Source organism: Mastomys coucha, unplaced genomic scaffold (genome assembly GCF_008632895.1).
Source record: "Mastomys coucha isolate ucsf_1 unplaced genomic scaffold, UCSF_Mcou_1 pScaffold9, whole genome shotgun sequence".
In the NCBI taxonomy this organism is placed as follows: domain Eukaryota; kingdom Metazoa; phylum Chordata; class Mammalia; order Rodentia; family Muridae; genus Mastomys; species Mastomys coucha.
In genome coordinates, this window is record NW_022196915.1 from 4,542,053 (window position 1) to 4,568,076 (window position 26,024).

General features: G+C 40.6%; 1 protein-coding gene and 1 pseudogene across 3 annotated transcripts in view; both read right to left on the reverse strand.

The window, feature by feature from the left end:
* The window catches only part of LOC116085393 (ubiquitin-conjugating enzyme E2 E2), a 280,270-nt gene that overhangs the window by 168,391 nt on the left and 85,855 nt on the right, over positions 1 to 26,024 (reverse strand). The window lies entirely within an intron of this gene.
* Positions 2,929 to 3,638, reverse strand: LOC116085394 (annotated as a pseudogene). Its single transcript, XR_004116529.1, has one exon. The product of XR_004116529.1 is annotated as a ubiquitin-conjugating enzyme E2 D3 pseudogene (transcript).

Below are 26,024 nucleotides of genomic sequence, written 5' to 3' on the forward strand. Positions count from 1 at the left end.
TCCCCCCCCCACCCCCCGCTGTAACCCCCACCTGCCTACGTGACTTGTGACATCTGCCCTGTTTGCTGTAGGGTATCTAAGTCTGATTCTTACCTTGAAAAAATACATTCAGATCTAACACACCCTCGTGTCCGCTCTGTTTGTCATCCCGTCGCCTACGCCTTGTCGACCTGACTAGGACCCCTGTTTCTCCCGCGGGTTGAGGGAGGCCCAGATCGGCCGGCCCGCGGCAACTATCCAAGCAGGCAACACATAGGGCCTCAATACCTGTCTCTGATGCTAGACAGACATGTATTGAGCACAGAAAAAGAAAAAGAAAAGCTGGGTGGCTGCCTTCAGAAATGCAATCCCCATGTTCCTAGAAGCAAACCCAAGGAGTGTGCTAAATGCTTGGGTGGCTCTGGTAGCTCCGAAGTGTGTGAAATGAGAGGGAAAAAATTAAGAGAGCAAGTTCTGAGGCAGTGCTGAACCCAAACCACAGTGAGATATATGTAGAATAATGTCCATGACTAGAATAATGTCAGGTAGCTTAAAAATAAAACGGAATGTAATCCCATGGACTTGTTGGAGAAAACACAAGAGAGCTAAGCATGAAAGGCAACTTGGGGGGCATCTTACAAGAGAGATGATTAACAGGTAGAAGATGTAATACACAACCACAGTTTGGGAAGCAGTAACTTCTTAGGTCATCCAAGAGGCGATAAACAAGAAGGTATAGCATTCTGTGTGCCTCACTTACAGCCTATTTCTGAACTCCTTTTTCACATACCATTTGATATGGAGGAGGTGTTTTTTTTTTAAAGACAAAACCAACAGCATCTTTGAACCAAAGGCCAAGCCCAAAGTTATGCGTGGACTGAGAAGTAAAATGTACATGCAATTGACAATTCACTATAGGATGAACTGAGGCTAGCATCTCATATCCCAGGGTTCCCAGTTATAGAAAACTCCACACAAACTAAGAAGAGTCTTAGTTACAGACAGCTGGTAGCAGTTTGACCAGGGTACTGGGAACTGAACTTTGGTCTTCTGCAAAAGCAGAAAGTGTTTTATCCACCAAGCCATTTATTTAGCCCCATGAATTTTACACTCTGCACCAAAACCAAAATTTAATTTGGAAGATGTCTTAGTTAGGGTTGTACTGCTATGAACAGATACCATGACCAAGGCAACTCATACAAGTACAACATTTAGTTGGGACTCCCTTACAGATTCAGAGATTCAGTCCAGTATCATCAAGACTGGAGCATGGAAGCATCCAGGCAGGCATGGGGCTGGAGGAGCTGAGAGTTCCACTTCTTGTTCCAAAGGCAGCTAGCAGAAGACTGACTTCCAAGCAACTAGGACTAAGGTATTAAAGCCCCCAACCACAGTGACACACCTACTCCAACAAGGCAACACCTAATAGTGCCACTCTCTGGCCCAAGCACATACAAACAAGCTTGTTCAAACATATGAGTCTATGGGGGCTATACCTAAACATAGCACAATGCAAAATACAGTTAGTTCAATTCCAAAGGTCCCCATAGTTCATAGCAGACTCAGCAATGTTAAAAGTCCAAAGTTCAATCTCTTCTGAGATTTATCCAATCACTTAATTGTAATCCCTAAAGCAAGACAGAAAACCAGCTGGACAAACTGCAAACTCTGTATCTTTATGTCTGATGTCAAAGCACTAGTCAGATCTCCAACTCCCTTTTCATCTTTGTTGACTGTTTCTCTTATGCTGGTTTTACTCCCTGTTAGCAGCTTTTCTCAGCAGATAGACCATGGCTATATAAACCATCTTAAACATCTTGGGGTCTCCAAGGCAACTTCAATGTTACAACTTCTTCTTTCAATGTCTGGCACCCACACATGATCTTCTGGGCTCCTCCTAAAGGCTGGTTTCACTTCTTCAGTTCTGCCCTCTGTAGCACTCTAAGCTCAGGTTGAGTCAGTCCAATGCTGCTGCTGTTCTTGCTGATCATCCCATAGTACTGGCATCTCCAATACACTGGGGTCTTCTGCTGCACCTAGGCTTTAGCAATAGCCTCTCATAGGCTCTCTTCATGGTACCAAGCCTCAACTCCTTTTCCTGATGACCCCTTTAGTCCTGGGCCATCAACTGCAACTGAGGCTGCACTTTCACCAGTGGCCTTCCATGACCTCTCACAGTGCCAAGTTTCAGTGGCTCTTCATAACTGACTCCTTTATGCCTTCAAAACCAGTACCACCTGGGTGACTCTTACACATTACCAACCACAGCAGAATGAGGTACAACCTTGGCTATCTCTGGAACACAGCTTTGTGCTCTCAGAAAATACTTCCCAGATTTCACCTCAGTAATACTGGCCTCTTCTTAATCACTACTAATTTCGTTTTTGTTTTTGTTTTTTGGTTTTTTTTGTTTGTTTGTTTTCCATTCTCTGTAGAACAAGAATAGGTCATTCCTTTATTGACATGCATAAAATATATCACATTTTCTGTTCTGCTGATGCTATAATTCAATGCCAATTCTCCAGCCACATCAGTTATGAGCATAAAGTATATCATGTAACCTCAAATCTCTAACAGTGGAAGGTTTAAACAAGAATGGATGCGGCTAGAATAACACTGCTTCTTTTGATGTGACAGCTGAGCATCCATCTCCCTCCCCCTCAGATGGCTTCTTCAGCATGTTAGAGCAGTGAGGATTGGTTTAGTCTCATAACCAAGTTAGATTGAAGACACTGGCCACATAATACACATGCTCCAGATTTAAAAAAATTTCTGAATCTTGGGCAACTGTTCTCTTGTAACTACTTTACAGTTCCTAAAAGCAGTTATCTGGAAGAACTTAAGTCTTCTCAGGTGAGCATGTGAATGAATGGAGGGAGGTAAACAAAAAATAAAATTAAAAAAGATGAGGTCTGATAGGGGAGCAGCTGGATAAGAACATCAAAAAAGGAACAGTAATTTAAAGTTTATTCCGGCTATAATGCAGATTATTCTGACTTTAAGGTAGCATCACATGGCATACTTCTGAGTCCATTCCTGAGATATTCTGTTGTACTTATCTCTGTCTGTTTTATAGATCTGTGCAATCTCTGGCACTAGGGGGTCATCTGGGTTTGAATCACATAGCAGTGAACAAATGGATAAAAGAACTTTAGAAATAGTTAAAGCAGGAGACCACTGTGATCTTAGAATATCAAGACAAATGCTGCCATTACTGTTAATATTTGGATGATAAATTCTTGTTGTAAATGCAACCTTAGGTGGTTTGAAGGGGTAGTCTGTAGGAAAATGGATTGTCAAAAAGAATACACCACCTTGATATAGGCTGTCATTAGGTCCCATAATTGTGGCTTGCCAATGAAACATGTCATCTCCAACTGGACCTGCAGAACATTGTTCTGGAAGGTCACGGGCCAAATCACTAAGTTCCTTATTAATCCGTTTCAGAGCCAAAGTCTGTGCTTTTCACCGGGCTCCTCACTATCCTGATGTGTACTCAAAGGTCAGGCCCAAACTCTTGATTATCCAGGCGATGGGAAGGACTACCTCCTCTTCTCACACCTGCTCTGCCAGACACAGGCGCTTGGGATGGAGGTGGTGGATCTCACGAGAACCTCGTGGCAGGCTCGCCGGAGCTCCCCACTACTAATTTCTTAGCTCCAGCATTAATTGTCCTAGTAGTCCCTTCTATTTTCATTCTAAAGCCAGAGCCCCAGTGTAGGGGAATTGAGGGCAGGGAGATGGGAGTGGGTGGGTGGAGGAACACCCTCATAGAAGCAGGGGGAGGGAGGATGTGATAGGGTGTTTCCAGGAGGGAAACAGGGAAAGGGGATAACATTTGAAATGTAAATAAAGAAAATAACAAATTAAAAAAAAAAAATCCAGAGTCACATAGCTGAAGCTGCTTGTTGTTTGCACAAACCATCACAGAAGAGAAAATACTGACCTGAATGTATCTTCTTAGCAAAGAACAAGAAGTAGCATATGGAAAGGCCACAATTAGCATTTCAAGGGCTCCAGCTTAGCTCTTAGAGCCTCATTACCCAGATGCACCTCCTAAGCTCCTTCAGCCATGAAGTATGCCATATAAACAGCTGGGCAATACAAGTGGCTCCAACTAGGAACTTCATGCAACTCTATCTGGGACTAGAACTTTTATGAAGTATAAAGCACACAGAACATTAAAAATAAATAAGAGATTAAGTGATTTTCTCTATTAAAAGTTAAATATATTCAGCCTTTTAGTTCCCACAGTTAAAAGTCCACATAGAGAGAAATAAGCGGTATTGCAAGACTATAATGCTAACTCCCAAACTAGTCAGAACTCCAATGTAGTTTCTCTCACTGATACTAAATATAATAGTATCAATGTGTGCACACATATACCTATTCCTCCACCCTTTCACAGAGACTAGTGTCTCAAAAAATATAGAAATGTGAAATCATAAAGTGAAATTAGAATTTACTCAAGAGAGTCATAAAGTCAAATAGATGATGAAAGACCACTGGGGCCATTTGCAAAGCCTAGGAGAGATGAACAGCTAACAAAGGTGACAGCATCTCAAGTTTCAGAATGACTTGTCCTCAAAGGATGAAAAGAAACCTTTAGAAAAGTAAATAACCATAACATTTCTGGTTAATATAATGTGCTTTTATACAGTAGTCAAGAATGTAGTAAAAAACAAACAAAACCACATGCTGTTCATGCACATAAAATTATGCCAAGGAAAATACTCGAATTCTACCTTTGTCCTTCCTCCTGCCCATCCTAGAAGTCATTATATAGACCAGGCCAGCCTCTACGTCTTAAAGACCGACCTGCCCCTGCTAGCTCAGTGCTGGGACTGGTGCTGTGCAGCACCACACCTGGTCCTCAACTTTGACTTTTTACCTGCTAAGCTGCTAAGTAGAAGACAATTTCAACTCTAATAATATAAAATTTCTTAACTGAACTACAATCAAGTTATTTGCTTTTAAATTCATTTTTAGCTTTTTAAACATTATACTCTGAATGTCTGGACCCAGTTTTAAGTACTACTTAACCAACTTTTTCATGGAATTATTCTCAGACAATATATAAAATTAAGCTTGTATAAAACTGTTCAAATATTTAAACCAAAACTTATATTTAAATATATAACTTTACATTAGGGTTCTTTGGTCACATAAAGAATAAAACAGTAAGTATTAACCAGCTGAAATCTTAAACTGGCAGATCTATCTATCTATCTATATATATACATATATATATAATATTATATATATATATAAAATACAAATATATATATATTTGTTTAGAAAGTTGAGCCTGATCAGCATTCCACACCCCCTGGAAGCTGTTGTGTCTTTCATGCTCCTGGTAGCATTTTTAGCACGGTGACTAAGATATAGTATCTTGGTCACACATGGTGGTGCACACCTTTAAGCCCAGCACCTGGGAGGAAAAGGCAGGTGGATGACTGAATTAGAGGCCAGCCTGGTCTATACAGGAAGTTCTGAGCCAGCCAGGACCACATAGTAAGACCCGATATCATAACAAGACAAAACAAAAATGTGGCATGGGGCCCTTGTTTCTATTCATGACTATAATGTGATTGAGGACAGAGAATATATTTTCTTCTTCTTAAATACTGTCTATATTAAAGTATAAGATGATGGGTTCATTGTAATCATGATATTTCCATTCATTTCTACCAGGGTATCTTGTTCCTATTCACCTCATTACTTTCCCATGCCCAACCCCACTGCTCCCCTTCCCATATATATTTTTAAAAATCTAGCAACTATAGCACTAACTTCTTATTGCTACCAGACAGTACAAACACATGTAAACTTCTGTGAATGACTTCAGACCCTCCTTTGAAACACCAATAACTGGTCTGCTGCACCAAGACTCCTTGGTATATTCAAATGCTTCGCGAGCCTTTCCCAGGAATCCATCTACTAAGAGCTGCTCTGCTGGATGTGTCTTCTGATCTCCAGGAACACTCAAAAGCTGCACAGGATTCTGCCCAGGTGAGCAAGCTGAGCAGAGCCCCAAGGGCAGCCCTGGATGGTTGGTAAGCTGCAGGCCAGCGGTTGGCACCATGCAGCAGCTCAGACCAAGAACACGGCTGCATACCTATGATGCACAGGCTTGTTCCTGTACTCAGACTTTAGAAAACTAGTTCATTTTAAGTCCATTTTCTTTGTTTCATGCCCTGTCCCCCAGTACACAGGAAGTTCAAATTTTCAGTGTCTTGAAGACAGAAGTATCATTTTATTTATTTATTTTATGTGTATGAGTACACTGTAGCTGTACAGATGGCCAGGAGCTATCATGTGTGAGGCTGCTGGGAATTGAACTCAGGACCTCTGCTGGCCCCTCTCACTTCAGTCTCGTTTGCTCGGGCGTAATTCACTGTAGCTGTCTTCAGACGCACTAGAAAAGGGCGTCAGATCTCATTACAGGTGGTTGTGAGCCACCATGTGGTTGCTGGGATCCAAACTTAGGACCTTTGGAAGAGCAGTCAGTGCTCTTACCCGCTGAGCTATCTCGCCAGCCCCCAGAAGCATAATTTTTAAGTAATAAAATTCTTCCTTAATTTTTGTTATGTATTGAAGATGAAACTGTAATTTTTTAATTAATAAAATCATTTATTGTGGTGTGTGTGTGCATGTGTACATGCCACAGAGTTCATGTGTAGATCAGAGGACAATTTGTGGAAGTCATTTCTCTCCTTCTATCATATGGGTCATGGGAATTGAATTCAAGTCATCAGTAAGCACGTTTACCCACTGAGCAATCTTGCTGGCCCCTAATCATTAATTTCATATAACGTCAAAATTATCTGACTACTCAGCTAAGAATTACACGGAAATAAAAACATACAATTAGAAACATTCAGTCAAAAACTAAACAAAGTCCTTCTTATTAACACGGACTTTTAATTGAAAGGTTTATGTTATGGATCAAAGTTTATTTGAAATATGCTAGCCTCAGAGCAGCTACCAGTGTATAAATGCCAGTTAGAGTGGCTGTGAGAAGTTGTTCTGACATCTCTGTCCATTTAATTAGAACGAGAAGATCCAGAAGATGGCATTTGGTTTGGAAAGTTGCTGACACCAGTCCCCCCTGATGGGTTACTCTCTGAGGATCCAAGACTCAGGGCAGCTTGATATAAGTCTCATCTATCTCACTACCTGATCTTCTCAAAACCTGCTAGAAACAGGTTTTCAAAAGCAGATGGTAGCACTAAGGTTGGCAGGACCAGTGTCTGCCCATCCTTGACAACACCTGCAGTCCTGTAGCATGGTCCTAAAGGAGTCAGAGACATGATAACAACCCAAAAGTCATCTCTCTGTCTGGACAATGAGAGACTGGGACCACACAGTGACCTCCTGCTCTGATCTCAACCCTAATCTCAGGATGCCAGAACACAGGGAGTGAAAGGAACACGCACCTGGGCCCAGCTTAGCTTCCACCACTCTCTATGCACCCTTGGAAAATTTCTTAGATATGTATTTAACATTTCATTGAATATCTGTGTGTCTCAATTACCACAGGGTTATATGACTAAATGAGCAATCATGCATACATAAGGCATGGGTTCTGGTGCAGGCAGTGCTCAGCTAGGGTGGTCTGCTGCATTGTGACCTGAACCTAAGAAGTGCTGTTCTGCCTTTCTAAACAAAAATAAAACTCAGTACTTGGGTCTTGTTTTCAGTTTCCTTGTGTCCTAACTGCTGCTTTACAAAAGAAGACATGGATGTAGACAAATAGAAACTGCAATTGTCTTCAGCCATATAATTTCATTTTGACAGGTATTTTTTAAATCCCCAAAGTCACAACTATTACTTCAGGGTGTCCCCCCCCCACTTCCCAGAAGTATTTTTGATGGTGTTATTAAAAAGCTTTCGTGTTTTTTAAGATAGTGGTTTGTTACACAGAACATGCTATATAACAATATACTCAATATTTTAGAGTATTTTATTAGCAGGGCTTAAATGAATCCTCAAGCAACAGGATGTGTTGTGGCTTTGGAAACATCACAAGCAAAACTGGTTTATATTTACTTATTTTACTATATTTGCTTTGTTTTGGCTTTGAGCAAATTCATACTTTATAGGAACATTTAAATAGGCTTGTTTGTCATTTAAAAACAAACAAACAACGACAGACAAAACAAAACAAAACAAAAAAACAGAAGCTCTGACAGAGCCACAAAGGCTACCTGGATGACGTGGTTCTTTTCAAGTAGTTCTGACATGAGTTTTCTTCTTTCCTTCTACATGGATTCCTTCATCTTTGAAGGTCTTTTTCAAAGGAAGAATCTGTACCAGTGACAATTGTGTAGTCACAGAGGACAGAGTCGGATGGGCTGCAGGTCAGACCCACATGTCCACATATCACAGTCAGAGGGAGCTGCAGGTCAGACCCCTATGTGTTCAAAGATCACAGAGTCAGAAAGGTTAGAGGTAAGACTCTTGTGTGTTCACAGATCACGAGTCAGCAAGGTCACAGGTCAGACCTCCCATACTTACTTTCTCTATTCCTTTGATGATATCACTAGTTGATATTTATTTTATGAAACAGTAGCTGCTGACTGAGAGATCTGCAGAGAACCAAAGGCTTGGATGGACCCGAATGCCTCAAACCTCTGAAATGTAACTCCACCATATAACTAAGGCAACAGAGTCCCTTTAAAACCCTTAATCTAACTAACATATACTAGGTACCAGGAGCCTGAATACTTAAACCACTGGTTCCCAACCTTCCTTATGCTATTACTCTTTAATATAGATCTTCATGTCGTGGTGACCTTCCGTTGTAAAATTATTTTTGTTGCTACTTTATAACTGTAATTTTACTACCGTTATGTATCATAATGTATATATCTGTGTTTTCTGATGGTCTTAGTCAACCCCTATGAAGGGTTATTCAACTCCTAAAGGGGTCTCAACCCACTGGTTGAGAACCACTAACTTAAACATCTCATATGGGTGTTCTTATCATCTTGCCTATGTGTATATTTACACATAGTTACACACTCATAAATATACAACTGAGGGCCTGACACCCTCCCAGCTCTCTCAATGGGAACTAGCTTTTTATAAAATTAGAAGAGTGATCAGACTGTACAGGCAGAAAAGAGACACCAAGGGCAGCAAACAGCTTCTTGCTTCTCAGAGGTGATCTGCCTCTGCTCCAGCAGTAGGTGCTAAGACTGATTACTCGTGTGGCTTCTCTATTCTGTCTGCTGTATGCATGAACTACACTTCTTCACCCCTTGCAGTTAAGTGAGTCCAAGTAACTATTTCTGTTCGAAGATATCTGGGCCAGGTCAGTTCACTAAACTCTACTCTGCCATCTTTGCAGCATCACAATGCACAAAACCAAAGCATCTAACTACCAAGCCAGAGTTTGGTCACTCAGGAGATTCATCCTCACATATAGCCCAAAAGAACTTACAGAAAGGCTGCTGTCTTTTGTAGTCCATACAAAGAAAACTAAACACCATGCTGAAGCTTCAGCAATTGCTGTTCTTTCTGAGACTTATCTAGGTGGCACAGAGGCCAGGCAGGCTGCAGCACCTCAGCTCCATCTTAGCACTCAGGCTCCCTCACAGAGCCTGGCCCACTCTCCCTACATAGTTCAGCCTACCTAGATGTTAGAAGGACAGTGACTTTCATGGTATCTAAAATTGTGCTTCTCATTATGATTATGATATACTTAATTTCTCCAAAGATGTTCTCTGTTAGGTTAAAAACTCTGTTCTGGGAACTGGAAGGATGGCTCAGAGATTAAGAGCACTTGCTGTTTTTGAAACCCTGGTTCAGTATCCATCCATACACATGTGTGCACACTGACACACACACACACACACACACACACACACACACACACACACATAATTTTTAAAATAAATGTGGACAAAGCATTTTTCCAAGGTTGTTCATGACAACTTAAAAAATTCTGAAAATATAGAGAAGTCCCATATGCTTCTAGGGTTATCAGTGCATTTTTAAAAGTTTAATAATGTTAGAGGAAAAACTATCTAGTTTGAAGCACGACAACAAGAACACATTATTATGGCATGATACAGTCTTCAGTGAAACACAATGCCTTAATAAACAGGAACTTGACAGCTAAGACATCAAGACTATTGACCACAGAGGCACTTTATACTCATGGACTGCACACTGTCCTACATAGCCTTCTGCACTTCACTGAAGACATGTCTCAATGTGGAGAAGAGTGCCACTGTGCAGGCTGCAGATGCTGGGGTGACAGTACTACCTGACAGCAAGCTCTGGACCCAAAGGAGCAGCTGACAGGCGTCGCCTCACACATGTGTAGCTGGGATATAGTGACGCAATACACACACTCAAGAAACACAGGCTATGTTTCCACATTGTTGAGGGTTTTATTTTAATCAAAGAACACTATTTGTCCATGTCCCATATAGATTAACCATTGTTGAAACTCAACACAATGGCAGCTTTTCTTTCACTATTAATTACTAGCTTTAAAAGAAACACGCTGTTAGAAAATGCCTTCTAGGGAGAGGGAGACCCAGCATTAGTGGGTCCTAAACACAACCTGAGACCAGATCGCATTCCAAAGAGACAAGGCCTCCAGGGCAGCTGTTGGGAGCTCCTCCCCTTTTCAAGTCTTTGTCAGTCTGTCACTGCCCTAAGCGCCTGAGGCTCTGCCAGCCTAAGTACAGAGCTGAAAAGAATCCAGTACAGCACAGCAGCTGCTCAGAAAGGGCTGTGGAGGATATCCTCAAAGGCAATTGAAGTGTTTAACGTAATTCATCATGTGGTGTTTCTCATTTTTGATGTGTGTAATCTTAAGCTTCAGCGACAGTCTTCCTACACCCATTTTCTTCCATGACTATTAAATCTGTAATTATGCATGGCATTCACATTCATTTTTGGGTACATGATATCTAAAACATGATTTTGTGGTAATTACTGCAATTGAAACTGAAAAATGTTTTGTGATGTTATTTTTAATCCACATATAGTAAAACGTAGGTAACAAAATGATACATTTAAAAAAATGTACTTCGAGCAGCTGAATTCGGTTAAACACTGTCATTAATCTGCCCTAAGTGTCAGTGTTGCCTAGAGTGTTTCCTAGATTTTAATGTGAGTTCCAAAGAAAGAATGACTGACTCAGCTTCAGGACTGCAGTGTGCTCCCATCTCCCTCTGTTTGCTACAACCCACCAGTTAAGCTTATTATAAAGTCAGGGGTAATTCCCAGTGAGCTTCAGATTCAGAGACAGAACTGCACCTGTGTGATGCACAGCTGGGCGGATAATCAGCTGGGGCAAATGTCTTCTCTCCTCTGCTAGTTCTGCAAGAAGACACGATCTCCATCACTTAATTTACCAGTTTGGGAGTGTCCACAAGTAAATTCTCAGCAACAGGACATTACAGTTTCTTTTCTAACAAATTTTCCTTAAAAACAACAATAAAAGAAACAAACAGACAGACAAACAACCCACCCACTTTTTCTAGGCCACACACACCGTGGGGGGTGGGGGGAGAGGGAGACAGAGACAGAGAGAGAGAGAGAGAGAGAGAGAGAGAGAGAGAGAGAGAGAGAGAGAGAGAGAGAGAGAGAGAGAGAGAGAGAGAGAGAGAGAGAGAGAGAGAGAGAGAGCGCTCAGCAGACAAAGGCAGTTATTGCCCAGCTTGCTGAGTTGACTGAGTTCTATCTCCAGAACCACACGGCAGAGAAAAGGAGAGGACAGATTCCTGTAAGTTGTCCTCTGACAGGCAGACAGATAGGAATCATACATACATACATACATACATACATACACACACAGTGGCATATGTGCATGCATACGCATACATATACACAAGACAATCATTTAATTACAAAACTTAAAATACAAACTTTCTCCTAGTTCATTCTCATTCAACAAATATTTGCTGATATGGCAAACACATCCATCTGGAATGGAGAGACAGAAAGAGAGAGTGAGAGAGAGAGAGAGAGAGAGAGAGAGAGAGAGAGAGAGAGAGAGAAAACGTGTCTCATTTATTTGAGACTAGCCTTGAAATCAAACTTCCAAAACTTGCCTCCAACTCCTACATGCTAAGATGCTAGACGGAGCCGAACACCTCACTTACACAGCTCAAGGGATCAAACTGAAGGCTCTGAACAAGGGGGACAAGCACTCTACCAGCTGGGCTACATCCCAGCTTGCACAGCAGTTCCTAAACCCCATATGGGTCATATTTCTGAATGTGGGGGGTGCAAAGACTGTGGCAACAGCAAAGGTTCTGGAGATGCCATGGCCAAGAATCAACCCAAAGTCAGACCTGTAACAATTCCAACAGTCCTGGCCCATGCAGTGTGGCCTGGCTTCCACACGGGCTCTGAACACAGAACATGCCCTGTGTCTGTGTGAATGCTCCAACACCAACCACTAACACCAAGTAATGCTGCCTAAGACATTCTGAGTCAGGAGCATAAAGCTTTCTGTTTTTATAGAAACATAATGATAATTATGGACAACAAAGACCTCTAATATTCTTCTACCATTATTCTTTAGTAAAAATTAGTGTATCTTTGCATTAGATTACATTAGAATATACATTTGACTTTAAGGATTACTGTTTGAGTTTCTGACGTGATTTTTCACTAAGGGAAAAAAAGAGAAGGCTCAATAAATGTTAAAACTGCCTGGGGTCAGGCTGGGCGGTGGTGGTAAATGCCTTTAATCCCAGCACTTGGGAGACAGAGACAGGTGGATTTCTGAGTTCAAGGCCAGCCTGGTCTACAAAGTTGAGTTCCAGGACAGCCAGGGCTATACAGAGAAACCCTGTCTCAAAAAAACAAAAACAAAAACAAAAACAAAAACAAAAACAAACAAACAAAAAAAACCAAAAACAAAACAAAACAAAACTGCCTGGGGTTAGGGTTACATTTAAAATTGCCAAGAGTTAGGACAGAGTGTCATAGGCTTAAATTCCAGTAATTTCTGAAATAACCTTAAAACACTTCTGACATTTTGTGTAATGTATTTATGTGAATCAGGACTATCAGCATTGACAATTATAAAATCAAAACACAGATCAAACACTGAAAAATATTGAAGATGTTCTCTGTGTCCTGCCATTTCAAATATTCAGCCAAGCTTCAACTCTTTATGTAAAAATAAATGGGCATATGTTCCACATCAGTACACAAGTTTGCTTCCTTATATAATGGTCAAATTTTAGAACTGTTTTAAGAGACATTTTGTATGGCTTCATATTAGGACAGTTTGCATGGTATACATAATTCACAAGCCTTTACACCCAGGGATCCACAAAAACTCTGGATGGAAAGGACTCTTGGGTTCGGGGAATGGAGGCAGTGTTAGCTTAGCAGTGGAGAGAAATATGAATAAAGCCACCAGCTAGGGTGCTGAGTCTGAAAGGCCATGAGCAGAGACATGAGGCACTCAAGGCTTTTGACGAAAACAGATGAATGTTCTGAGAGATGCAGTGCAAACACACTGGACTGACATTTGGATAAGCTGCTTAGCATCCCAGAGCAGGACCTATGAGCAGTCACCAGAATGCATCATTTGTCTCCCCTACTGTCTAACTGCTGCCCAAGATCGAATTTACCACCCTCACCACACACTCACTTCTTTAAGGGAAGAACGACTTCTTAAGGAAGAAATAATGTGAATGGATTGATGAACAGCAGAGGTGAAGGCAGCTGCCAGGCAGAAGCAATTATGCTCACGTGCATCTGAATATTTCAAAAGTTCTGAGACACTAGTCTACTCCATAAAAATCTGCCCCAAATCACGATGACCAACTGTGATGACTGTGAGGTCTGCAGCTGTTTTACAGGAGTTTTGGTTTGCTTACTACAGTCCACAGGGGTTGTGGACTATGTGGCTTCTGCATGAGCTCCCTGGAGGCTTTTCAGGAGTGTGGGGTCTGAAGAGAGTGGTAACTTGTTGCTACAATCTGCTCTAGGTAACAGGAACTTCTGGGTCAAGGAAAGTTTAAGTATTTGCCAGAAGAAAAATACCTTCAGCAACATTTAGTCCTAACCCCGAAGGTTTTATGAGAAAGCAGGACACAGGAAAAGAAGCACCAGGGGCCTCCAGTCAGTGCGACTGAACAGAGAGCTGCAGCAGTTTCAGAATAAATGTGGGTGGAGCCAAGAGGACAAGGTCACTGAGTGAGGCAGAGCCTGGGGATGAGAGTTAAGTGGGCTATTAGGAGAGGAGTCTATCCAAAGAACTGAGCGGCAGCAGCAGCATCTGCAGATGCCATGTACAGCCATGAAGCTACTTACCAGCAATGAAGCTTAGGAGGTAAGGAAAGCAGTTGCTCATAAATCCATCTACTACAAAGGCCTGCCTTTTTACTTTTTAAGCATTTCTTTTTTATTTGAAATGTTGTATGTGTTGAAATGTGTGTGTGTGTTGAGGGAGTGCACACAAGTCCCTGGTACACAGAGGCTAGAAGAGGACATCAGATGGTCCCCTGCAACTTGAATTACAGATGGTTATAAGTAATGTGGGTGGGGAGAATTGAACCTGAGTCCTCTAGAAGAGCAGCCAGTGTTAGGAATTGGGTAGCTAGTGCTCTTAACTGCTGAGACATCACTCCAGCACCAAGACTTTGTTTTTAAAATAAGGAAGTTGTAAATTTTAGTCCAAACTGGAATCTACCTAAGTGTTCACACACAATCAAATGAATGAGTTTCCATGTGTTCATGAAATACTATGTAGCAGAAAAGTGAACTGTATACAGCAACATAAAGTATATATACATTTTATAAATAATGTGGGACAGAAGAAACTCAACATACTGAACATGGTGCACTACAATCCCAGAACAGTGAAAGGTCATTAGTGGGGTTTAAGTCCAGAGTGCCCTCTGCAGAGCACACAGGAGGAGACAGAGGGGCTTGAGAGGGAGCTACCACAGTCCATTCAACTCAGGAGGAATCAACCGTTTTACTGGGTACTTTTTGTGTTAGACTTAAATTCACTTTAAAAGTAAGGTACATGTTCACTTCAGAAATTACAAAAATAAAAAACCCAAAATGTACTATTTTCTGTCCTGAATCATGCTTTTACCAGTTTAATGTTGCCATATGTATATTCTTCTGTCATTTAATGTTTTATGACTATCAACATGTCTGCATGTTATAAGACTTTTTTAAATTAAGAAATATAATTTCTATATAGATATTGGATTACTTATTCGATATTACATAATATTCTAACATAAAACCAGTTAAAACTAATGCTAACCATTTTTTTTCTGACACTGAAGCATTAATGAAGAATGTACTAAGTTCACACACTTTTAGATATAATATCATTCTAGAAATATAACTTTGAAAAACATGGAGAGGAAGTTTGTCTTAGAAACTTGTTATATAATATTTACAAATGGATATATTGAATATAGGCCTTGCATATACTAATATAATTAAAATTCATCTTTTCAACTTATAGGCAAGGAACAAATGAAAACAGGAATAATATGTTTTTCTTGAAAACTTAAAATTGTTACTTTATCTATTATAACTTTATTAATTTTTCTCATTTTTAAAAATTATTTTTTATATTATAGTTATATAATTTGTCTCCCCCTTTCTTCTTTCCAAACTCTTCTAACCCTGTATACACCCTTCCTTGCTCGCTTTCAAGTTTCTGGGCTCTTTTTTCATTAATTGTTGACCAATGTATATACATATATACTCGTAAATACATAACTACAACCTGCTCAGGCTGTATAATATTATTTGTATGTATGATTTCAGACCTGATAATTTGATGTTGGAGTACCAACTGGCATGCACTTCCACAAGAAATACTATTTCTTCACCTCTCGGCATCTGATGCCTGTAGCTCTCCGGGAATGGCTGAGGCCTTCTGGGCTTTCCCTTCTCTACATTAGCATGCCTGTCGTTCTCATCCAGCTCATCCTTAGGTAGCCATGTTAGTGAGACTTTACAGATGTAGTTTCTAACAGTCCCAGGAGACAAGATCTCAGAACACCAAACTCCCTGATCCTCTCAGTCTTTCTGCCGCCTCTTTCAAAATGATCCCTGAGCCTTATGTGCAGGCATTGTTTTTAAGTGTATTCTTTGGGACTCAGTTCCACAACTATGCACTTTAACTGATTGTGGCTATTTGCAATGGCCTCTGATGTTGCACAGTGACGTTTCCTTGATGGGGGATAAAGACTGTACTTATTTGTGGGGAAAAGGACAAATAGATAGAATCAGAGAATATGCTCGCTTAGTAAAGTGGTGGTCATAGGTTTTCTTCCAAGATTCACTAGCCCTGAGTAGGTTTCCAGTATCCGTTCCCTCATGTTGAGCAGGTTTGAAATCTAATTAGTCTAGTTACAGACAAGATATGTGTGCCACTACTGCACCCTAGAGTCATTCTGCTGTGCTGGCTGTGCTTCACTGCTCTTACAGCAGGATAGACAACGGTTGGTTGCCTCTCTCCTTTGGAAGTCTGCATGGCACCTTCTGGTACCCTGGAAAGCTAGTCTTCAGGGAGGCGGCAGTCAGGTTAGTTCCGGCTCAGGGGCCTCTGAGCCCTGCATCTGAAGTGCAGAGTATCTTCAGCAATAGGGACTTACCTTCGACCTTTTGGGGACAACCAAGGGCATAACAATATCCTGTATTGTTGTGGGGTCTCTTGTACAACCCTGACTGACAACTCAAAGGAGGACTTCTCATGTCTGGTATTCTATGTTTTGACAGATGGTCCTGGGAACATTGTTATCCCCGGTGGTAAAATGTTATTTAAACCACGTATGTATAATTATATACACACATATATGTACTATAGGGTTTATTGTAGGTAGATAATTATGGTACATTAAGACATCCTTACTGGTCTTTTGCCCTTCTCTCCCCTTTTGTATGTGTCTTAGTCAGGGTTTCTATTCCTGCACAGAACATCATGACTAAGAAGCAAGTTGGGGAAGAAAGAGTTTATTCCGCTTACACTTCCATACTGCTGTTCATCACCAAAGTCAGTCAGGACTGGAACTCAAGCAGGTCAGGAAGCAGGAGCTGATGCAGAGGCCATAGAAGGATGCTTCTTACTGGCTTGTTTCTCCTGGCTTGTTCACCTTGCTTTCTTATAGAACCCAGGACTACCAGCCCAAGGATGACACCACCCACAATGGGCCCTCCCACCCTTGATCACTTATTGAGAAAATGTCTTACAGCTGGATCTCATGTAGGCATTTCCTCAAGGGAGGCTCGTTTCTTTGTGATACTCTAGCTTGTGTCAAGTTGACACAAAACCAGCCAACATAGTATTTATCTTCCTCCTCCTTCCTAGTAGAAAGGGGCAAGTTAGGGATAGAGGTGTGGAATGACTTAGGTGGGATGGAGTCAGGTGGGCAAGGGGAGCTGGGCTAGTGTGCAGAATGTGTGTCCTGTTCAAGGCTGGAGTGTAGGATAAATCAGGCTGGGAGAAAGGTTGGGTGTGCCATGGAAGGGACCTGTAGGTCAGGGCATGCAGGGTATGCTCTGGCTAAATATTAGTAGATGATTGCAGAGCAGACAAGAGAAGGACAGGCTAGGCCAATGTACTGGATATTGGACCCAGGCTAGATCTAGCAGGCTGGGGAGATTGCACTGAGGGGAGAGAAATACAGACTCACCAGGCTAGACCTTGGAAAAGGGTGCAAAAATTATTTTTAATAATTTTCTATGTCAACATGTTACCAACACTATAAGCCCCATTAATTCCAATATGTTAACAGCAACAAGAGGCAAGCTCTCCAGAGAAAATGTTATATCTGTACATTATCTGTCTTGAAGAAGAAGTTACTGTATTTTGTTTAGAGTTCTAAAATGGAGAAAATGATGTAAAATTCTTTTCATGGGCTTGGGGCTTACCAAAGGACACTTCCTTTCATTTCTAGAAAATCTACTTTATCAATTCAAGCCAATCTAGTATCAACTTAGATTCCTTGTTATTTCCCATTTGAAAATGTATGTACTCTAGCTATCAGGTGCACCATTAAAAATTTAAAACACATGTGAATACATAATAAAGTTAATACAAAGTTGCACTACAAAATACACATGAATTCTCTGAAGGAGGGCATGGCTTACAGAGTTCAAGTTTAATCTATGACACAGGCTAGTTCATAAAATCAACAGAGATTAAAGTGAAATGTTTATAAAGCAGTACAAGAACACTTCCCTCGGGGAGAGCTCTTCCCATTCTCCCTTCTGTGCCAAAACAGCCTGCAAGTTTAAAACCAAGTGCCCCAAAGCTACATGCCTGAACTGTTTCTGTTAATCTTTCCTCCCCCACAAACAATACATTTGCCTCATTCATAAAAAGTGGATGGGGTTAGTAACTAGGATTGCAGAGATTAAAGAAACTCATAGGTATTGTCTCTTAAAACAGTGTCCAGCACAGAGCGACAGTTCACAGCTGTCACCACCAACACTACCACCACGAGATGACATCAGCAGCAATATGGTCCAGGACCAACGTTCTGTTTCCAGTATTTAATGCTACAGCTGGATGAGACACAGATTTCTAGGCTACTGGCAACTTCTGACCTTACATTTCAGTCTCCAATTAAGTGCTTCTTGGAAATACAGTATGCATCTGAAAAGAAGCACTCATCATTTTGTGGATGAAGATAATCTTATCCAACCAACCAGATAGGGAGAAGACCTAACTAAGGAAGAAACCCCCTCCCTGGAGAGCTGATCCCTCCTTGTTCCTGGTCTCCAGAGTTAAGGCTGGGTGAGCAGGATTCAGGAAAGAAAACACAAGGAGGTCCTAGGAGGGGAAAGGGTGGTGTGTGTGCAGATGGAGAGAAATAATTTATATGTCTGCCCTAAAGATGGTCCCTAACACAACAGAGTCCGGGACTTTCCTGAGCCATTAGCAAGGTTAACAGACACACCCTGTTCCCAGCCTTCCAGCTTCCTACTTTGGATTTATATACAGATACTTACAAAAATGTATTTTCAGGGCTGCTCAAGAAGTGCTTCCAGAGTTAGAGACTTTAATTCTTTTATTTATCTATTTTTACTGTTCCTACATAAAAATGTTCACAACATTTTTTTCTGACTAAAATGAAAGAAGAAAGAAAAAAATCACTTTTTATAGGTTTCTTTCAAAATGAATCCAAGATTTTCAAGCATGTACTTGAGTGTAGGTAAAAACATTTTCTCTTGAGGATTAAATGTGACCCTACAGTTCACAATGGCAATCTGTAATTATATTTATAATCATTAGCTGTTCATACTTCATATTTTTTCAAAAGTCTGTCAAGCAATTGCAATCACATGACAAAACAGGAAAATAAATACTGTAAATAAATACTGAAAATCTTATAGTCTGAAAACCTGAGTTCCAAACACGCAAAAAGCAAACACTTTACAACAGAGTAAGGAATGGGTCAGTACAATATGCATATGTGCTTTATTTTTATTACCAGTGGGGAAACTAATTGCCACCTTCAACATATGCTAAAGATGTGGTCCAGCCAAATGGCAAGAGGGCCCAGCTTACCCATTTACTATAAGGAGATTAATAAATGGAAATTTACAATATTATTAAATGTTTTCCTTCTTTCACTTCTGTTCTCTTTTATAAATAACTCGGTATTTCCAGTTTTCTCCAATAGTTAAAAAATTAAACTGAGACAAAATTAATCACTTTTGCTTTTTTAAAAAAGGCTGATTCTTGGAGCATACTTACTAAACTTTAAGAATACATTCTGATACATGCTGCTGCCAACAGGGACAATACACTCAGTTCACAATATAAATGTTTATAAAGAGAATGGAATAGTTTATTCTCAAACAGGAGAAAAAAAATCAAAGCTCAATATTGTAATGTAAATTAACACACAACTGAGGGTAAATTGAACCAAGTCAAAACCACTGTATCATTGTCCCTTACACTGAAGAAAACAGTTTAATGAAAGGTTCTGGGCTTTTAAATTTTGAGGTCTGAAATGATTACAATCTTTCAAAAACATTATAAATTAAAGCAAGTATTCTGCAGAGGACTGCCTCGTGCACCTCACCTAGTGTGCTAGCCAGCATCACATGGCTATCAGTCAGGTCTGCTGTCCCAGTGACCAGCTGTTTGTCCTCTGATGCAGTTCTTAACTGGGGTTACATCTAGAACCCTGCCTGGCACTTAGCTGCCAACTCTCCTTTCCTTTTGGCTGGCATGGGTCATCGTCAGTCTTACTTTTATAAGCACGATACGGTTTAAGATGACTCAGAACCTTGAGTTTGCTATTTTCTGGGACTACATGTCTGCCAAAAATACCATGCGTGTGTCATCCTTCTGAGGCCATCCTGTCAGAAAGTGCATGGCATCCATGTGTGTCACAACTTCTTAGTATGTGGCTGGGATACCTGCTTCTCTAACTGCCAGGGTTATGCCTCCCTTTGGAATTATCTTACCCAGGTTTCAGGTTCCCTCACCAACAACACACAGTCATGGGTGATTCTAGTAATCAACAACCGGGATGTTGTTGTTTCTATTATTTTTGAGATAAAGTCTCAAGGTGTAGCCTTTGCTATGCTGAAACTCTACATAGATCAGGTTGTCCTCGAATTTACAGAGTTCCACGGGCCTCTGCCTCCCATTTGCTGAGACACTTGGGAGTGCCACTGTGTGTGTTACTATGCAATTTATACGTTGAAATTGCACAATGTTCTGTGTGTACCACAATTAACTCTCACACCTTCCTGCTTTATGCCACCAGGACAGGTCTTGCCCTCTAGCTGATGCACTCAGGGTTGTTGGCACTTCGTAGCCTTCTGGGCTCCTCTGTGCTCAGCTCACCTGTGGTGGTGCAGTGCTGCTGTCCAGGTGACCCTGTCATTATGTCACAGTGCTCATGTTAGTCTCTTGTCATCACATATGTACTGTAGCACCCACCTTCTCATAGGAAATAGGGTGAGGACAGCCCCAAATAACTTACTAAGCACACTGTTAAAATGTCATCATTAATCTCTTAACTGTGCCTAACTTTTAAACCAAGCTTCAACATAGGTACGTAAAGATAGTGGGAAAAATACACAAGTCAGGTACTGTGGATCATACCCACAATCCCAGCACTCAAGAGGCTGAGGATGAAGACTGCTCTGAGTTCAAGGACAGCTCAGGATACAGAGCGAGACCTTGTCTCAATAAATCAAACCAATTAATCACCCACGGTCTATATCGGGTTTTTACCTACAATGTTAGGTATCTCCTGGAGGTTTCTGAACATACGCACTGTTGGTGGCATCCACATGAGTCACTATGTAACTCTCCTGTCTATAAGCACACTGCTATGACTAATGAGTGATTCCTATCTGAAACAAACACTACTGTGGGATTCCCCTATTAGTAACTTCCTTTTTTTCATTGTTCTTCCACATTTATAAATTGAAATTCTACAGCAAGACGGAGCTATATTTCTTTTTATTCTACTGATTTTACATTTCTAAAAATGTCCAAAGATGTCCCTAATCTATCCATGGAGAATCCTTAACGATAACTCCTTGTCCAGTTTCTGTGTGTATGCTGGATGCTCACATGCATACCATGCCATATCACTGACCATATTGTCAGCCTCCTAGGCTCTTTTGACAAGCTCTCATCTTCTGAACATTCTTCCACTCTGACACTTCTATTCCATACTTTCTCTGCCTGTCCTGGGGTCAGCCATGTCTACAAGGTTGTGATGTGCGATAGAAAGGAACCAAGAGGTGGGCACTGGAAGTCCTCATGGCTGCTGCTTTGGTTTTATTGCTCCTGGGAACTTTCACTCACACACACACACACACACACACACACACACACCCCATATATAGTCTTAATTCATTTATAAAGATATCCTCAATTCTAATCTGTAGACCACTGTAGCCTTATCTCATCTTTTTCTGATATAAAAACTCAATTTTAATAATTATAACAGATAATTATTTAATTTTTAGTATATAAAAATTTTACACCTGTCATCTCACCTGTCAGACTCTGCAGTGTTTCTAGCAATCTGTGTAGACTACATTTGATCCTAATTTACACAAAGAAAATGCTCATCCATCCATCCTTGAAGTCTCCCAATAAACATCACTTCCATTCTTTCCCGTTTGGTGGTACACAGCAACATCAGCAAGACTATGCCATCCTCTCTTCTCAGTTACCAAGGCCTGCCCACTGTATCTCCAAGTAGCCCTCATACTGCTTACTTTAGTCCACAGCAACTCTGCTCTCAGGTGATGTGCTAGACACAGCCATTTCCTTTCTCTCCCAACTGAGTGAGGCTCAGGCTGTGTCTATGGCTGTAATCACACACAGCTGTTTTACCATTAGTCTTTTTCTCTGTCTCAGACACAATTTTAAATACACACTACACCCTCTGACTTCTTCTCCCTATCTGCCCAGCTTCTAGTTGTACACTGCGCTCCTCCTAGTCTCTATGATCCGTTTGTACAGTCATCTTCTGAGCTCTGCTTCATACTCCGAGTCCTATGCACTGTGCTCTCACAGTTCTAAAGGTGCACGGCTATGCCAGTCCCACTAACTTCTAAACATTGTTGAAATCTCACTTAAGTACCTCCTGATAAAGTTGTCCCTGAACCCCAAGCCTGGGGCAGCCTCCTGATTGGGATCAGGCCAAAGCACTTGGCAATTCTCCCTGGTAACCTGCACTAAACATGTTTATAAGTACTTCAAAGTCAGTCTTCTTAGTCAAATTATACTTTCCAAGGACACGGATTTTGAATTTTCTATTGCCTCAGACCCCAGGCCCAACAGAGAACACATGTCACAATAACAGAGCTCAATTAATGCTGAATAAACAACTAAAAAATGAACCACAACATGCAGAAAAATATTAGGTAGTCAGGAAGGATAGCAAGCCTAAAATCCCAGGACTAAGGAGCTGACAGGAGAATCAGGAGTTCAGTGCCAGCCTACAACTCAAAAAACAAAGAACTGAGGATGTTGCTTAGTGGGAGAGGACTTGCCTAACAAGGAAAGGGCCCTGTTTGGATCCTCAGTATGAGTGTATGTGTGTGCTCACCTGTGTGTCGCTCTCTCTCTCTCTCTCTCTACACACACACACTGACACACACACAAACGTATTTATAGAAAATTCATATTTGCAGTAAATAACTACAAATGTATACAATTTCTGTTTTGCCTCTGTTGCAGTGATCAACAGCAGGACCCAAACCACCTTGGGAATGAAAGGAGCAGTAGTATGAACCCGAAGGCAGAAGTGAAGCATGAGAGGACAGCAGCTGCTGGCTTGCCCTCCAGGGCTCCTTCAGCCTGCTATGCCCCACAGACATGCTCCCAGGCCAACAGGATGGAGGGGATTCCTCACTCGAGAGTCCCTATCCCAAGGTGACTCTACTTTTATGTCAAGTTGACAAAAACTATCAGCTCAACACATTCAAACACACTCAAAACCAAGTAATTTTTAAAATGATAATCCATGCAGTTATTGTAAAGCATGGAGCTAGCTTTCTTTCACGATTTTTGGTTGATTCCCCTTTTTAAGTGAAAGTCAGACTCTTTATACATATTCACATCATTTCCTTAAGTTCTACTACACTCTATCTGCTGATTCACTAGTTCACTAGAGACTGATTCATACAAACATTCTTATTTTTCTTCTTGTGTGTGTATGTGTGTAGTATGTGTCCATATGTGTGTGTAGGCATGCGTGTATGTGCATATGGACTTCTTTGACCACTCTCCCCTTTGTTGAGTTAGGGTCTCTTGTTGAACCTGAAGCTGGCTGGCTGTAACTAGTCCAGTTGGCCAGCTTGCCCTGGGGAACCCTTCTTAGGCTCCTGAATGCTGGGATCAAGGGCATGTGCTACCATGCACCATATTAATCACTAATTTTTAGTACAAACATTTATTATTTTTGAGCATTGTTGCTTTTAAAGTGATTGAAACGCTAGCATTTTTCTTAATTTGTGTCAATGGGGCTGCACAAACAGTTTCCTGAGTTTTTAAAATACTTGTATCATGTTCTTCACAGTGAACATTCATATGCATGCTTCTTGGAGCAATAAGATTGTATTTTTATATAAATGTATTTTTATATAACTCGTTGTATACCAAATTTGTGAATGCAGAACCATGTTTATGTTAAGAGTTTCTAACACTCCAAAGAATGATGGTTTATATTTGCCTGCTAATCCAAAAAATTATATTGTGGTTTTTATTTCAGAAATCTACCTCAAAACACCTACTTCTGTGACTTGGTTAAAGTAAATATTTGTCTTAAAATCTATATAGAGAAAGAAAAAAAATCACATTAGAGTACTGAAAACTGCCCACACTCCCTTTAAACATCTCTAGCTGTAGCAGCATCTACATCCCCATCCCTGAGTTAACCTGGGATAATAAAATGATGGTACAATTCCTTTCTACAAACTAAAAGGATTCACCAAAGGCTTCAGGAAGTGCACTTAAAACCATAAAATGATGCACGTTACAAACAACAAGGAAAATGAAGATGCCTGAAGGACAACACAAATGGCTAGATCAGCCAAATAACCAGAAAACAATTCCTTGGGCTACAGTGTGTGTGTGAGAGTGTGTGTGTTAGAATATAGGGAGCTGGGATCACAGAGTAGTCTTGGATGACTGGCCAGAGAGCAGTAGGGATCTGTCTGATAGGTGCTGGAATTGAACTCAGGCCCTTGTGTGTACATGGTAAGTACCCTTGCTAACTTAGCCATCTCTTCAGCTCTTTTCATTCACGTGCATATTTAACGTGATCTTTGCCATAGTTTTTGATTCCCCCAAACACTTAATTTTCCCTCAAATTTGCATGCAATAATGACTTACTGCACCATTAAGATCTCTACAAACAGACAAAGAAAAAATGAAAATTACTTGAATTTTAAATGGAAAAGACAGCTAATCTGGATAATTCACATCTCAGTAGAAAATCTCTCAGCTTGAATCACACAGATAATTGCCCCTTTCCAAAGCCTATGTCTAAATGAGCTCCTGACCAGAAAAATAGCACCTTAGCACAAAGAACAGTGTAGTGCATTTCTATTTCTAATGAATCCCTACACATGTTAATATAGTTTAGTAAATGTTTGCATGATAAAAATTTTTATTAAAAATGTGCCTAATGGCAACAAAGCCATTCTACATGATTTAAATGTTTCTTTGGAGTTGTGACTATGATTTTTTTTCACGCAACACATCTTGCTTTAACTGTTTTGCTCATTAGGAGTGAAATGAGATCCTGATTGCTTTTGTATGCAGACATACATGTATGCATGTGTCCCCCACACCCTGAGCGATGGATACACACCAGCAGTCATGTTATTAAGTGATGGAGACAGAAGGCTTGGGAAATACAGAAATAAAAAAATGATTTAATGACAACTTTTCCAAAATCTCAATAAAAATGCTCACTCTAAAAACATTAATAAGCTTTACTAAAATAATAAAATAAAATAAGTGTGGTGGCCCATAATCTGAGCATTCTAGAGGCTAAAACAAGAAGATCTTTACAAATTGAAGGCTATCTTGGTCTACCTAATGAGTTCCAGGCCAACCTGGACTACAGAGACTCTATATCATTACCTTCCACATACCTAAAAAACCCTTTTTAAGCCCTTTGAGGAAAGAAGTCAGTGTGTTTTTATTATTAAATGTAAGTACCTCACCATTAAATGGCAGGTGGCACTTTCACTTCTGTCCTCTTTGGGAAGCTGTCTCTTGTCTACTCATGAGTAATCCAACTAATGCTAACTGTCCTATGAGTACAAAACAGCAACAACTGAAATGTTTAATAAACAATGCACTTGAACTTTTGAACATCTTTCAAATATGATTTGAATTTGAATATCAGGTTTCAAAGTCTACTGGCATCTTTTTGTGAACCTGTGAGGTTTGCTTTAGCCATCTGTTGGATGAGTGGTATTCAGTGGCCTCTGTAAACTGTGAGCAACTTCCAGATTCTATTACTCATGACAAGCACAATGCAGGGTCACTATGTCATGTATCACTTAGATTGCTGTTCTTT